Here is a 17,016-nt window from a genome sequence, read left to right on the forward strand (position 1 = left end):
TAGGACTGAGAACCCTATATGCAGATATGACTTATAGGGAGATTTAGTTAATTCTATGTAGACTAAGACATATTTACATTTCCTACATCACTCTATACTCGGTATATACAGGGTTATTAAATTTCATGTCATTAGAGAGCCTTCCGGTTAATACTCTCCCCTTTATTATTTCATCATCTCCTTATAGTTTTATTTTACATTCTCCCCTCCTTACTACCCCTTTACTTGTTGTTAAATATATGTAACGACTTTGTATTCTGACAAAAATATGCTTATAGGTATAATCATATGTGTAATGTAATTTACAACAATGTACATGCTTATGGTGATCACTGTATAAGAAATTATTTAATTTTTTGTACCTGTGCTTATGAGGTATGAAACAATAAAAAGAGATTTACAAAAAAAAAAATCTGGTTATAAAGAAGTTCCTGAAGTCTTACATCTATCAGCAAGACATCATAAAAATGGCCAGGAAACTTTGCATGCACTTCAGCCACTCGTTTACCGACAAGCAAACCCTCCTTGAGCTGCAGCGGCAAAACGGCGTCCCCCAACATAGGCTTGTATGCAAGGTTTTCACCCGTTGGAATTTCACGCTCCATATGTTTGACCGACTATATAAACAAAAAAAGGCCATAAGCCATACACTCCCATGTGTAACTTCGATGTTATCCAGTGGCAGCTCATGCGTGATACCTGCCATTTGCTCGTGCCCTTTGAGGAGGCCACTTTATTTGTCGGTCGCCAGTACTACGGGATAAACAACGTCATTCCACTGTTTCATATCCTGGAAAAGATTCTGGTAAATCTAGCTGGTTAGGGGACTGGAGACGTGGCGCCTACATCTCATGGCCACATGAGCCCTTTGGGGGCTGAACTGGAGGAGGAGGAGGACATTGGAGCACAAGCAATGTGTAGCGAAATGGGTGTTTTTTTTACACAGCTGACAGGAGAGGAGGAGCATGAGCATCCGGAGGAGCAAGAGGGACATGAGAAAAACGATGCAGATGACCCAGGCACACTGTGGCAGTATGCAGTGGAGATGGAGGCAGGGAGTCCCTCTGAGTCACTTTCGCAAATGGCCTGATGCAGGCACACTTGCTTGCATAGTGACAGCCGGATTGTCACCATTTGCTAGAGGGATAACTACTGGCTCTCCATCATGTTTGACCCTCGCTACCAGTCCAAAATGGGGGCCTTTTTTACACCCGCTCAGAGGTAGGACAAACTGAACTACTATAGAGACATCCTATGCAGTCAGTTGACCGCTGCCTATCTGCACCATCGTCCATCCTCTCACAGGTCTGACCGGGAGTGGCCCTCTGTGCTCATGTTTCACTGCCATGGCTTCCCAGGGGTGGGTGGCAGAAGCAGTACCAGCTCCATCAGCAGCAGCCTGAGTCTAGAGTCGCTGATGAGCAGCTCTCTTCACCCGCATAGTTAAGAAACTTCTCACCAGCAGCTAGACCTGGAGCAGGACCTGAACCAGCAGGTGGTGGCCTACTTGGAGTACACCCTGCCACCCGTTATCGAAGATCCGCTGGACAACTGGGCAGCCAAACTGGATTTGTGGCTGCAACTAGCCGACTTTGCCCTGGAAAAGCTGTCCTGCCCGGCCAGTAGTGTGACATCAGAGCGGGTGTTTTAGTGCGGCGGGGGCCAAAGAACTTGCCTGTCCACCCAAAATGTGGAGAGATTGACCTTTGTCAAGATGAAGCAGGCGTGAATCAGCCAGGATTTCAACCCACCAATGCCTGATGCATTAGATTAGATCATCCATGCTGCCTTACCCAAAACTTGACAAAAGAGACTGGTTTCTTCTGGCTACCTGCCTCAGCTACTATTCTGATGCTGCCACCTGCCTGATGCCACACATCTGATGCCAAGTGCTCCTTCTTACACTCACCATCATCAGTGGATACTGTTATTGCCACACACCTTCCCATTCTGTCACCGGGTCACTCTATGGTCTCCTCATACTGCTGCTGCTTCTATCTCCACACTATGTCAACTTGCCACACTGTGGTCTCATGCTCCTGACACCTCCACTATATGTCACCTTGCCACTCTGTGGCCTCCTGATGCTGCTGTTGCTGCCCCCTCCACACTCTGCTATTGTGCCACTCTTTGACCTCCTCACGCTGCTGCTGCTACCTCAACACTATGTCACCTTGCCACTCTGTGGCCTCCTCATGCTGCTGCTGCTGCCACCTCCACACTCTGTCATTGTGCCACTCTGCCACTATGTCACTGGACCACTCTGTGGTCTCCTTATGCTGCTTCTACCTCACCACTCTGTCATTAGGCCACTCTGTGGACTTCTCAAGCTGTTCGCCCACCCTCCCACTTCATGACTGGGCCACTATTGCCTTTTTGGCCTGGATGACATCACCATTTATTTGATCCTTCTTCTGATCTGTCAGAAGGAAGGAAAAATGAGACGCACAACGGATCCTGTCTGTGCAGCAGCTGTGAGGCCTGTATGGTCCCATCAGAATTGGCTTATGATTTGGTAGGCAAAAGCAGGAGTGGGTATAAAACACAGAAGACATGCGAAATATTCCATTCACGTGTCATCTCTGTTTTGGATCCACTCCTGTTTTTTTGGGCATTAGCAATACTGATGGATTACTGACCAAATGCTTACCGAGTGAAGGTGGTTGTTCAACAGACAGGATCCTTTTTTTTGGTTATTGTTCTGACGGATCAGAGGAAGGGCAAAATAATCAGTGATGTTAACACAAACTTACTGCTGACACCCTCTCCACTCTGTCGGGGGACTCTACTTGTATAAGTATTTAATTGAACAGGTTCTGTAGACATCTATGTGGAATCAGCTGCCAACAGTCTAAAAGGAGTGCACTTCTTCTTGAGGCTAACATTGACCTGTAAGGCTGAGTTATTTGGTCAGTTTTGGCCCCGTAAAAGTGTGCAGTGATTCTAAGAGCAACGTCTGTCATCTGCATGTCATACTGACTCACAGTATTGTTTCACTACCACAGCTGACTCCCTATGCATGTCACTGCAAGTCACAGTGTTCTACACCACTATACAGGCTCTGCAGTCAGGAAATGGTTGCTTTTTAAAGCAATTTGCTGCAAATAAATTCGGTTCAAAACAAATCATTTTGGAAAATTCAGCGAACCAGACAAATTGAATTTTTCAAAAATTTCGGCCTGAATTTAAAGTGCTCTAGTAGTCTAGAAAAGTTGTGCATACTGATTGTATGTTTACTTCTGAAAGCTCATGAAAGTTGGTGGAATGTCTGACTAAATTAAGTTTTAATTGTATTTTTGACCATTTTTTGATATGAGCGAATTTTCCCAAATTTTTTTTGGGTCTGATTCTGTCAAATCAGATAGACAGACAGACTCGATTCAGTGCAAATCATTTTGGCCTGAGTTAAAAGTGCTCAAATAGCCCAGAAAAGTTGTGCATGAAACTCTGAGGTCTACTAGGAGTGCATCCAGTTCACGACCGCCCATAGACTATAAACATCCAGGTAGTCTGGGCATATCTCTGATCGGATGTTTTAAAAGGACAGATAAGAGATCACAGCTGCATGTGCAGCTAGCGAGCAGGGGAAACACTGTCAGTGACAGCAGAGCTCTCCATAGAGAAGATGTGCACTGTTTTTCACCATCCCTACCTTCCCTATCGCTCTCTACACAGCACTTAAATAGTTGGTGTGAGGTCGTCTCTGGTGTTCCTGTTCTTCTATCTCTACAGAAGTTGTTAAGTGTTGCGTTTGTTTGTATTTGTTATATTCCCTGTTGTTGTATCTGGGCCTGAGGCAGAGACTTCCATTCGCCCATCTGGGGATGAATGGGTTGTCTCTAGTCCTTAACTTATTCCAGGGCCTTATAGGGAAATCAGGGCCTAGGTATCCTGCATATGAATATTCCTACCTTCAAGGTCTATTCATATTGATAGGTAGTCAGGGTCTAGGAGGTGACCTGTTTCTTCCCTAGTTTCCAGGCCCAGCTACCGTTCCCCTTCCCTCCTGTGTTCAGTGTAAAGTTTCCCCCCCACACTGATCGCAACATTATCTATCGCCATAAAAACCACCATTTTGTTCAGGTCAGAGCAGCTATGGATCCTATGTTTGCACTGGTTGAACATCTGCAGGGACTGTCATTAGAGGTAGCTGACCTCCGCGCGACAGTCTTATGGATTCAGAGACCACAATTGGAACCAGACAGGTGGCTGGTTCCAATGGTGGTTACCAGGCCTGTCCTGAACCTAAGGTTGCCCTCCCGGACAGATTTTCTAAGGGTAGTGACAATTCCATTTGGTTCAGGGAATCGTGTAAGTTGTACTTTGAGCTGTGTCCATACTCTTCTGGGGATGAGTGTCAATGTGTGGGCATGATCATTTCTTTGCTTAAGAATGATCTGCAGTCTTGAGCTTTTTCTCTGCTGACCGGATCATTGTCTTTCCAGTCGGTAGATCAATTTTTTAGAGCCTTGGGTCTTATTTATGATGACCCGGATCCGATGTCTCAGGCTAAGACCAAGTTACGTGGATTATGGCAGGGAGAGCACTCCCCGGAAATCTATTGCTCTGAATTTAGGAGATGGGCTTCGGATACGGAGTGGAATGATCCTGCTCTCCATAGCCAGTTCTGTTAGGGTCTACCAGAGAGGCTGCAGGACGTGTTGGCAAGAAAAACCTAAGTCATTGGAAGCAGCTATGTCCCTTGCTGTACGTCTGTATAGACGCCTGAGGAGGAGATCTAAGGGTCCTCACCCTCAGGATGCGCTGTCTAATAAGGTGGTGGCTTCCTTTGACACTTATGGTAAAGAGACACATGTAGTTATATCTTGTGAGGAGCCTATGCAGTTAGGGGGAGCTACTCCTGGGACTGCTGGTAAGAGCTCTGGTTATATGAAGGGAGTCTGTTTTTGTTGTGGAAAGAAGGGACATTTTGTAAATATTTGTCTGTACATTCGGCGTCAAGGTGTAAACAAAATAAAAACATTTAATCCCCAAATTACTATTAGTGGTGTGGGTGGGGAGCAAGAAAACTATATTTTGTCATTTATTTGTAGGACCCGATTTCTCCTGTCTGCCGAGGTGGTGCTAGAGTCAAAAACTGTGGAAATTTAGGTATTTATCGACAGAGGGGCTGGGGTTAACATGATTGATGAACAGTTTGTTCGTATTCTTGGGTTGACTACTAGTGCACTAGAGAAAAGCATTTCTGTCTTTGCAATTGATTCTGCACCTCTTACCCAAAAATGCCTGTTGCAGGTGGTAAATTACATCCATTTAAGAGTGGGTGATTTCCATCAGGAAACTCATGTCTCATGTTATGTATTGGAGAGCCTGCCTGCTCCGAAGGTTTTGGGTTTGCCATGGTTAAGCAAACATAACCCTACTATCGACTGGCAAGCGAGACAGATTCTCGATTGGAGTGATTTGTGCATGGACAACTGTCTCAATGCGTCTTTCTCTGTGGTCACCACTAAAACTATACCCTTGTTCATTTCCGAATTTTCTGATGTGTTTTCTGAGAGTGGTAACCAGGAGTTACAATAGACTACATGAAAAGGCACAAGCTGAAGGTTTTACCATGGCCCTCACAGTCCACTAATCTGAACATCATTAAACATCTGTGGATAAACCTCAAAAGAGTAGTGCATGCAAGACGGTCCAGAAATCTCACAGAACAGGAAAACTTTTGAAAGGAAGAATGGATGAAAATATCTCAAACAAGAACTGAAAGTCTTGGGTGGCTACCAAAGGGGTTAGCAAGCTGTGATACTTGCCAAAGTGTGTACTACTAGATACGTACAAACCATGCAGGGTGCCGTAGGTTTTGCTTCGGGCCTTTTTCCATTATTTTGAAAATGTACAAGATGAAAATAAAACAATTGTTTTTGCTTAAAATACTAAGGTAATGGGTTATCTTTAATTTTATGCCTTTTGGCGATCATTTCATCTTCTACTTAACCTCTTCAGGACACATGACGTACCGGTATGTCATGATGCCCTGGTACTTAAGGACACATGACGTACCGGTACGTCATGTGTTGTTTCGATCACTGCCGCCCGGCTGGCAGTGATCGGAACAAGGTGCCTGCACAAATCATTGAGCAGGCACCTAGGCTAAATGCGCGGGGGGGTCCCGTGACCCCCCCATGTCGGCGATCGCAACAAACCGCAGGTCAATTCAGACCTGAGGTTTGATGCGCTTTTTGCCGTTTCTGATCCCCGCGGTCCCTGACCGCGGGGATCAGAAACTTTACAATGCCCAGAATATATATGTTATTCCTCCCCCTGCACCCCTGAATGATATTATGTGGGCGGGTGGTGCAGGGGGAGGGTTGCGGGCGGTGCGGGCGGTGCGGGAGGCGGGCGGTGCGGCAGGCGGGATCGCGATACCCCGCCCGCCTCCCATTGCGTAATCGTTGGTTTCTAGTGGGTATACCAGGGTGCCAGCACATTGCTGGCACCATGGTATAAACGGCTGACATCGTTGATGCGATGTCAGCCGTTTAACCCTTTCCATACAGCAGTCCGTACGGACCGCTGTATGGAAAAGGTTAACAGCACAGGGAGCTCCCTCCCTCTCCGATCGGGGGGCTGCTGTGCCTTTGCAGCCCCCCGATGGGAGAGGGAGAGAGCCCCCAGGCAGCCCCCCGACACCCCAGTCCTTACCCTTCCCCGTCTGCGAAGTTGTGGCAGACGGGGAAGGTTCCCATGGCAACAGGACGCCTGCTCAGGCGTCCTGCTGTCCATGGTGCTGAACAGATCTGTGCTGAAAGCATAGATCTGTTCAGTGTAAGTAAAATACAGTGCAGTACCCTATATAGAGTTCAGTACTGTATTATATAGACATCAGACCCATTGGATCTTCAAGAACCAAGTGGGTCTGGGTAAAAAAAAAAGTGAAAAAAAGTGAAAAAAAAGTAAAAATCAAAAAACACATTTGTCACTGATTAAAAATGAAAAAAATTAAATTCCCTACACATGTTTGGTATCGCCGCGTCCGTAACGACCTGATCTATAAAACGGTAATGTTACTTTACCAGAACGGTGAACGCCATAAAAATAAAAAATTAAAAACTATGATAAAATAGAAATTTTGCCCACCTTACTTCCCAAAAAAAGGTAATAAAAGTGATCAAAAAAGTCGCATGTACGCCAAAATTGTAACAATCAAACCGTCATCTCATCCCTCAAAAAATGAGACCCTACTTAAGATAATCGCCCAAAATCTGAAAAAACTATGGCTCTTAGACTATGAAAACACTAAAACATAATTTTTTTTGTTTCAAAAATGAAATCATTGTGTAAAACTTACATAAATAAAAAAAAGTATACATATTGGGTATTGCCGCGTCCGTATGGACCGGCTCTATAAAAATATCACATGACCTAACCCCTCAGGTGACCACCGTAAAAAAATAAAAATAAAAACGGTGTAAATAAAGCAATTTTTTGTCATCTTACATCACAAAAAGTGCAATAGCAAGCGATCAAAAAATTATATGCACCCCCAAAATAGTGCCAATCAAACCGTCATCTCATCCCGCAAAAAATGAGACCCTACTCAAGATAATCGCCCAAAAACTGAAACAACTATGGCTCTTAGACTATGTAGACCAGGCATGTCCAAACTGCGGCCCTCCAGCTGTTGCAAAACTACAACTCCCAGCATGCCTGGATAGCTTACAGCTATTAGGGCATGCTGGGAGTTGTAGTTTTGCAACAGCTGGAGGGCCGCAGTTTGGACATGCCTGATGTAGACACTAAAACTTTTTTTGTTTTAAAAATGAAATCATTGTGTAAAACTTACATAAATAAAAAAAATTGTATACATATTATGTATCGCCGGGTCCGTGACAACCTGCTCTATAAAATTACCACATGATCTACCCTGTCAGATGAATGTTGTAAATAACAAAAAAAAAAAACTGTGCCAAAAAGGTATTTCTTGTTACCTTGCCGCACAAAAAGTGTAATATAGAGCAACCAAAAATCATATGTACCCTAAACTAGTACCAACAAAACTGCCACCCTATCCCGTAGTTTCTAAAATGGGGTCACTTTTTTTGAGTTTCTACTCTAGGGGTGCATCAGGGGGGCTTCAAATGGGACATGGTGTCAAAAAACCAGTCCAGCAAAATCTGCCTTCCAAAAACCGTATGGCATTCCTTTCCTTCTGCGCCCTGCCGTGTGCCCGTACAGCAGTTTGCGACCACATATGGGGTGTTTCTGTAAACTACAGAATTAGGGCCATGAATAATGAGTTTTGTTTGGCTGTTAACCCTTTCTTTGTAACTGGAAAAAAAATATTAAAATGGAAAATCTGCCAAAAAAGTGAAATTTGGAAATTGTATCTCTATTTTCCATTAAATCTTGTGCAACACCTAAAGGGTTAAAAATGTATGTAAAATCAGTTTTGAATACCTTGAGGGGTGTAGTTTCTTAGATGGGGTCACTTTTATGGAGTTTCTACTCTAGGGGTGCATCAGGGGGCTTCAAATGGGACATGGTGTCAAAAAACCAGTCCAGCAAAATCTGACTTCCAAAAACCAAACGGCGCACCTTTCCCTCTACGCCCCGCTGTGTGGCCGTACAGTAGTGTACGGCCACATATGGGGTGTTTCTGTAAACGGCAGAGTCAGGGCAATAAAGATACAGTCTTGTTTGGCTGTTAACCCTTGCTTTGTTAGTGGAAAAAATGGGTTAAAATGGAAAATAAGGCAAAAAAATGAAATTTTCAAATTTCATCCCCATTTGCCAATAACTCTTGTGCAACACCTAAAGGGTTAACGACGTATGTAAAATCAGTTTTTAATACCTTGAGGGGTGTAGTTTCTTAGATGGGGTCACTTTTATGGAGTTTCTACTCTAGGGGTGCATCAGGGGGCTTCAAATGGGATATGGTGTAAATAAACCAGTCCATAAAAATCAGCCTTTCAAAAACCAAACGGCGCACCTTTCACTGTACGCCCCGCTGTGTGGCCGTACAGTAGTTTACGGCCACATATTGGGTGTTTCTGTAAACGGCAGAGTCAGGGCAATAAAGATACAGTCTTGTTTGGCTGTTAACCCTTGCTTTGTTAGTGGAAAAAATGGGTGAAAATGGAAAAATAGACAAAAAAATGAAATTCTCAAATTTCATCCCCATTTGCCAATAACTCTTGTGCAACACCTAAAGGGTTAACGACGTATGTAAAATCAGTTTTGAATACCTTGAGGGGTGTAGTTTCTTAGATGGGGTCATTTTTGGGAGTTTTCTATTATCTAAGCCTCACAATATGACTTCAAACCTGAACTGGTCCATAAAAAGTGGGATTTTGACGATTTCTGAAAATTTTCAAAATTTGCTTCTAAACTTCTAAGCCTTGTAACATCCCCAAAAAATAAAATATCATTCCCAAAATGCTACAAACATGAAGTAGACATATGGGGAATGTAAAATCATCACAATTTTTGGGGGTATTACTATGTATTACAGAAGTAGAGAAACTGAAACTTTGAAATTTGCAAATTTTTGAGATTTTTTGGTAAATTAGGTATTATTTTGTGCAAAAAAAATAATTTTTTTGACTTCATTTTACCAGTGTCATGAAGTACAATATGTGACGAAAAAACAATCTCAGAACGGCCTGGATAAGTCAAAGCGTTTTAAAGTTATCAGCACTTAAAGTGACACTGGTCAGATTTGCAAAAAATGGCCTGGTCCTAAGGTGTAAAAAGGCTGTGTCCCTAAGGGGTTAATTATTCATAGTGACAATAATTTTGACCAGGGATGGGTGACCATACTTTTGCATGCCTCTGTAGCTGTGGAAAAATAACGTTTTTCAATTTGCACCATCTGTGCATTAATTTTTGCAAAACGCCTGTGGGGTCAAATTGCTCATTACACCAATTCTACGGGGTGTGGATTTTAAAATGTGGTTCCTTCTTCAGGGTTTCTTTTTCTTACTTCATGCAGAGCCTCTTCAGTTGTCGGCCAGGTATGTATAAATCACCAAACTAGGCCTCAAATGCGCATGGCACTCTTTCTCTCCTGAACCCTGCATTGTGCCCAAAAAGCAAGCTTTGTCTCCTATTACCAGTTATGAAAATGAAAAATCGAAGTCTAAAGCAACATTAAGATTTTTCATTTTCACAGTCAAATGTGGCATCAAAACACTCACTACACCCCTCTATACATTACTGGAAAAGCGTGGTTTCAAAATAGGGCAGATTTTGCTGGAATGGTTTTTGGGCATTATGTTGCATTTAATAGGATCCTGAGAAACCCCTACAGTGGAAACTCCCGAAATGTTACTCCATTTTGAAAATTACACACCCCATGGAATTTTTTAATGGGTGTAGTGAGCACTTTAACCAATTCATATTATTTAGAAAGACTTGGCTATGAAAAAAATATATATATTTATTATATATTATATTTTTTATAATAAAATTCTTCATTTTCACAAGGTGTAACAGGAGAAAATCACCCCGACAGTGGAAACCTCCAAGAAGTGATGCTTAAATGCATTTACTATAGAAAAATATATTTTTAACCCATTTTGCAGTTGATTGTTGCTCTGCAGTAGAATGCTGCATTTGAGGAGAATAAGACTGCAGACTGATCTGGAACAGGTTCTACAACTATTGAAACTATGACTATAAAGATGATGATAATAACTATTAATGCTGATAAGTTATTGATTTACATATCAAGAGTAGAGATGTCCCGAACTATTCGCCGGCGAACATAGCTTGTTCGCGTTCGCCGCGGCGGGCGAACATATGCGATGTTCGGTCTGCCCCCTATTCATCATCATTGAATAAACTTTGACCCTGTACCTCACAGTCAGCAGACACATTCCAGCCAATCAGAAGCAGACCCTCCCTCCCAGACCCTCCCACCTCCTGGACAGCATCCATTTTAGATTTATTTGGTAGCTGCATTCTTAGTGAGAGGAGGGACAGTGTAGCTGCTGCTGATTTAATAGGGAATTCGATAGCTAGGCTAGTGTGTTCAGTGTCCACTACAGTCCTGAAAGACTCATCCGATCTCTGCTTTAAGGACAGCACCACAAAAAGCCCTTTTTAGGGCTAGAACATCAGTCTGCTTTTTTTTTTCTGTGTAATCAAATTGCAGTTGCCTGCCTGCCAGCATGTGTGTCAGGCTCACAGCCCTGCGAGTGCATAGTGTCACCAGCGCCATTCATATCTGGTGTCACAGTCGTTTACATTTAAAGAAAAACAACAATTTTGACTGTGAATAACTAGCAGTCAGTTGCACACACGTGTTTGTATGTTTAAGGCCAAGCTGCAAGTCCATAGTGTCACTTCAGCGCCATTCATATCTGATGTCACATTCAATTATATTTAAAGAAAAACAACAATTTTGACTGTAAATAACTAGCAGTCAGTTGCACACACGTGTTTGTGTGTTTAAGGCCCAGCTGCCAGTGCATAGTGTCACTTCAGCACCATTCATATCTGGTGTCACATTCGATTATATTTAAAGAAAAACAACAATTTTGACTGTGAATAAATAGCAGTCAGTTGCACACACGTGTTTGTATGTTTAAGGCCCAGTGCCAGTGCATAGTGTCACTTCAGCGCCATTCCTTTCTGGTGTCACATTCAATTATATTTAAAGAAAAACAACAATTTTGACTGAATAACTAGCATTCAGTTGCACACACGTGTCTGTTTGTTTAAGGCCCAGTGAGAGTGCATAGTGTCACTTCAGCGCCATTCATATCTGGTGTCACAGTAGCTTGCACGCATAGTACAACTTAACTAATCAAAAATGACAGGCAGAGGCAGGCCACCTCACAGGGGCCATCGTGGTCGTGGTGCTGTGATTCCCTTTGGCCCTAGAATAATGCCCAGTGTTCAGAGGCCACGTACCCTGAACTCGAAAAGTTCTGAGGACATAGTTGACTGGCTAACACAGGACACCCAATCTTCTACAGCTTCCGCTCTGAACCTTGACGCACCATCCTCCTCCAGCTTAGCTTCGGGCACCTCTCAAGTTACTACTCGCCCGCCTATTGGGACACCGCAGTGGAAGGTACCCGGCCGAAATTTCTTTGCACAAAAGGCAATCCCCAACCTGTACTCGATTGTGCAAAAGGAAGTCATGGCATGTCTGGCACACAGTGTTGGGGCAAGGGTCCATCTGACCACTGATACCTGGTCTGCAAAGCACGGTCAGGGCAGGTACAGTACAGACCAAAAGCTTGGACACACCTTCTCATTCAAAGAGTTTTCTTTATTTTCATGACTATGAAAATTGTAGATTCACCCTGAAGGCATCAAAACTATGAATTAACACATGTGGAATTATATACATAACAGAAAAGTGTGAATCAACTGAAAATATGTCATATTCTAGGTTCTTCAAAGTAGCCACCTTTTGCTTTGATTACTGCTTTACACACTCTTGGCATTCTCTTGATGAGCTTCAAGAGGTAGTCACCTGAAATGGTTTTCACTTCACAGATGTGCCCTGTCAGGTTTAATAAGTGGGATTTCTTGCCTTATAAATGAGGTTGGGACCATCAGTTGCGTTGTGGAGAAGTCAGGTGGATACACAGCTGATAGTCCTACTAAATAGACTGTTAGAATTTGTATTATGGCAAGAAAAAAGCAGCTAAGTAAAGAAAAACGAGTGTCCATCATTACTTTATGAAATGAAGGTCAGTCAGTCTGAAAAATTGGGAAAACTTTGAAAGTGTCCCCAAGTGCAGTCACAAAAACCATCAAGCGCTACAAAGAAACTGGCTCACATGCGGACCGCCCGAGGAAAGGAAGATCAAGAGTCACCTCTGCTGCGGAGAATAAGTTCATCCAAGTCACCAGTCTCAGAAATCGCAGGTTAACAGCAGCTCAGATTAGAGACCAGGTCACTGCCACACAGAGTTCTAGCAGCAGACACATCTCTAGAACAACTGTTAAGAGGAGACTATGTGAATCAGGCCTTCATGGTAGAATATCTGCTAGGAAACCACTGGCAACAAGCAGAAGAGACTTGTTTGGGCTAAAGAACACAAGGAATGGACATTAGACCAGTGGAAATCTGTGCTTTGGTCTGATGAGTCCAAATTTGAGATCTTTGGTTCCAACCACCGTGTCTTTGAGCGACGCAGAAAAGGTGAACAAATGGACTCTACATGCCTGGTTCCCACCGTGAAGCATAGAGGAGGAGGTGTGATGGTGTGGGGGTGCTTTGCTGGTGACACTGTTGGGGATTTATTCAAAATTGAAGGCATACTGAACCAGCATGGCTACCAGAGCATCTTGCAGCGGCATGCTATTCCATCCAGTTTGCGTTTAGTTGGACCATCATTTATTTTTCAACAGGACAATGACCCCAAACACACCTCCAGGCTGTGTAAGGGCTATTTGACCATGAAGGAAAGTTATGGGGTGCTGTGCCAGATGACCTGGCCTCCACAGTCACTGGACCTGAACCCAATCGAGATGGTTTGGGGTGAGCTGGACCGCAGAGTGAAGGCAAAAGGGCCAACAAGTGCTAAGCATCTCTGGGAACTCCTTCAAAACTGTTGGAAGACCATTTCAGGTGACTACCTCTTGAAGCTCATCAAGAGAATGCCAAGAGTGTGCAAAGCAGTAATCAAAGCAAAAGGTGGCTACTTTGAAGAACCTAGAATATGACATATTTTCAGTTGTTTCACACTTTTTTGTTATGTATATAATTCCACATGTGTTAATTCATAGTTTTGATGCCTTCAGTGTGAATCTACAATTTTCATAGTCATGAAAATAAAGAAAACTCTTTGAATGAGAAGGTGTGTCCAAACTTTTGGTCCGTACTGTATATCACCTACACTGCGCATTGGGTAAACCCGCTCACGGCTGCCAAGCATGGAATGCGTGGCTCTGCAGAGGAGTTGGTGACACCGCCACGACTTGCAGGCAGGCCTGCTGTCACCTCTCTACTCCTCCTACTCTATCCTCTTCCATAACCTCCTCGGCTGAGTCCTCTTCTGCTGCTGCGTCTTGTTCCACATCAACAGCACCCCCCCTATTCCACATCCCGGATACGACAGTGTCACACTGTCTTGGGGTTGACTTGCCTGAAAGCAGAGAGTCACAACGGACCAGCACTCCTGTCCGCCCTGAACGCACAGGTTGATCAGTGGCTGACTCCGCACCAACTGGAGATCGGCAAAGTGGTGTGTGACAACAGAAGCAATTTGTTGGCGGCATTGAATTTGGGCAAGTTGATCGTACAACGCTTTGTGCATAAGTACCCAGGCTTACAGGACGTCCTCAAGCAGGCCAGGAAGGTGTGTGGCCATTTCAGGAGTTCCTACACGACCATGGTGCACTTTTTAGACATTCAGCGCCAAAACAACATGCCAGTGAGGCGCTTGATTTGCAACAGCCCGACACGTTGGAATTCAACACTCCTAATGTTCGACCACCTGCTCCAACAAGACAAAGCCGTCAATGAGTATTTGTATGACCGGGATGCTAAGACAGCCTCTGCGGAGCTGAGAATTTTTTGACAACGTTACTGGATGCTCAAGCTCAATGCCTGTAGGCTTATGCGTCCTTTTGAGAAGGTGACAAACCTAGTCAGTCGCACCGAAGGCACCATCAGCGACATCATCCCATTTGTTTTCTTCCTGGAGCATGCCCTGCGAAGAGTGCTGGATCAGGCCGTAGATGAGCGTGAAGAGGAAGAGGAAAAGTTGTGGTCACCATCACCACCAGAAACAGCCTTATCAGCATCGCTTGCTGGACCTGCGGCAACGTTGGAAGAGGAGTGTGAGGAAGAGGAGTCAGAGGAGGAATGTGGCTTTGAGGAGGAGGAGGAAGACCAACCACAACAGGCATCCCAGGGTGCTCGTTGTCACCTATCTGGTACCCGTGGTGTTGTACGTGGCTGGGTGGAAGAATATACCTTCAGTGAGATCACTGAGGATGAGGAACGGGACATGAGTAGCTCAGCATCCAACCTTGTGCAAATGGGGTCTTCCATGCTGTCGTGCCTGTTGAGGGACCCTCGTATAAAAAGGCTGAAGGAGAACGCCCTGTACTGGGTGTCCACGCTACTAGACCCCCGGTATAAGCAGAAAGTGCCTGAAATATTACCGAATTACCGGAAGTCGGAAAGGATGCAGCAGTTCCAAAATAAATTTAAAAGTATGCTTTACACAGCGCATAAGGGTGATGTCACAGCACAACGGGAATCTAACAGGGGAAGAGGTGAAAGTAATCCTCCTCCTCCCACAACCACGCCGGCAATGACAGGACGCTTTACAGACATGTTGTTGATGGAGGACATGCAGAGCTTTTTAAGTCCTACGCATTGCCACAGCCCTTCAGGGTCCACCCTCAGAGAACGACTTGACCGACAGGTAGCAGACTACCTCGCCTTAACTGCAGATATCGACACTCTGAGGAGCGATGAACCCCTTGACTACTGGGTGTGCAGGTTTGACCTGTGGCCTGAGCTATCCCAATTTGCGATAGAACTTCTGGCCTGCCCCGCTTCAAGTGTCCTGTCAGAAAGGACCTTCAGTGCAGCAGGAGGTACTGTTACTGAGAAGAGAAGTTGTCTAGGTCAAAAAAGTCTAGATTACGTTACCTTTATTAAGATGAATGAGGGATGGATCCCGAAGGGACTGACAGTGGGCGATACATTCGACTAAAAAAGTCCCGATGACTGAGATAAGCTGCCTTGGTCTAAAAATGGTCCACACGGTGCTGTATTTTATCTCTGAATGCCGGATGACTTGCGTGACTTATCCGCCACCAACTAGGGTTCAAGCCGCAATGTTTTAGGGCACTTTCTGCCTGGGAAACGTCAATTTTTCTGGCCGCTGCTACAGCAACGATGCCTACGTTTTCAGGCATGTGTACATTCCTAATTTTTCTGGCCTCTGGTGCTGCACTGTGGCTTCAAAAACAAAGGCACATACATGTGTCAATTCCCCTTTGTGATCGTTACCTTGTTGTGGTGAAGGGGCTTGTGTATCACAATGAAGCGACCACCTCTATGAGTGTGTTGGCAACGGCAATGTTGGCACACCCCAGATGATAAGGTCGTTGCTTCATTGTGAACAGACCAAAAGCGATCGGCTGGATAATTTTGCATAGAAAAAATATTAATTTTCTTTGTGATCATCTAAGGTGATCATTAAAGCCTACTAGGCCAACAATGGGCTCACACTGCAGAATCATTGTTTTCTGGGTCACTTAACTGTCACTGAACTACCTCAGCACGACCATAGGCTTTGAAAAAAAAACCATTGCCTGCAATCTCCCAAACGTGCGCACGAGTACAGTCATCACTACACCAAGATTGACTCATAGAGGAAAAAAATGTATGTCATGATGTGTCAACTATTGACAACTCTTTGCGGTTGTCTAAAATCTATTCCATACACGGGTCCCCTGATAGGGAACGTAACAGGGATTAAACTGATAGGAATAGTCAACTATTGACAACTCTTTGCGGTTGTCTAAAATCTATTCCATACACGGGTCCCCTGATAGGGAACGTAACAGGGATTAAACTGATAGGAATAGTACTACTTAACACACCACACATATTGGGATTGCACAGTACATTACACAGCGCATGCGCAGTGCCCCAAATTGGAATTAAGAGGACCAACAAAACATATTTTTCTATCTCCCGGTTCCTAAAATCGATTCCATATACACGTCCCCTGATAGGGGACGTAACAAGGATTAAACTGATAGGAATAGTGACTGAGATCATCAGTTAATAGAAGTCGGACGCAGCTGCAGCAGGGGCCAGGGGTGACTGGCGGCCGGCAACTGCGACCCCTGCGACCTCTATATGTACGCCACTGGGAGGAACCATGACTTTAAATGGGAAAAATGATGAATATTCTAAAAAACTAATCTATAGCACTATATCAAAAATATATTCGTTTTTTTGAATATTCGTAATATTCTAAAACAAGAATATATAGCAATATAGCAAATATTCAAAAAAATATGAATATAGAGCAATTTAGCTAATATAGTGCTATAATCTTC

This window comes from Bufo gargarizans, chromosome 2 (assembly GCF_014858855.1).
Source record: "Bufo gargarizans isolate SCDJY-AF-19 chromosome 2, ASM1485885v1, whole genome shotgun sequence".
In the NCBI taxonomy this organism is placed as follows: Eukaryota; Metazoa; Chordata; class Amphibia; order Anura; family Bufonidae; genus Bufo; species Bufo gargarizans.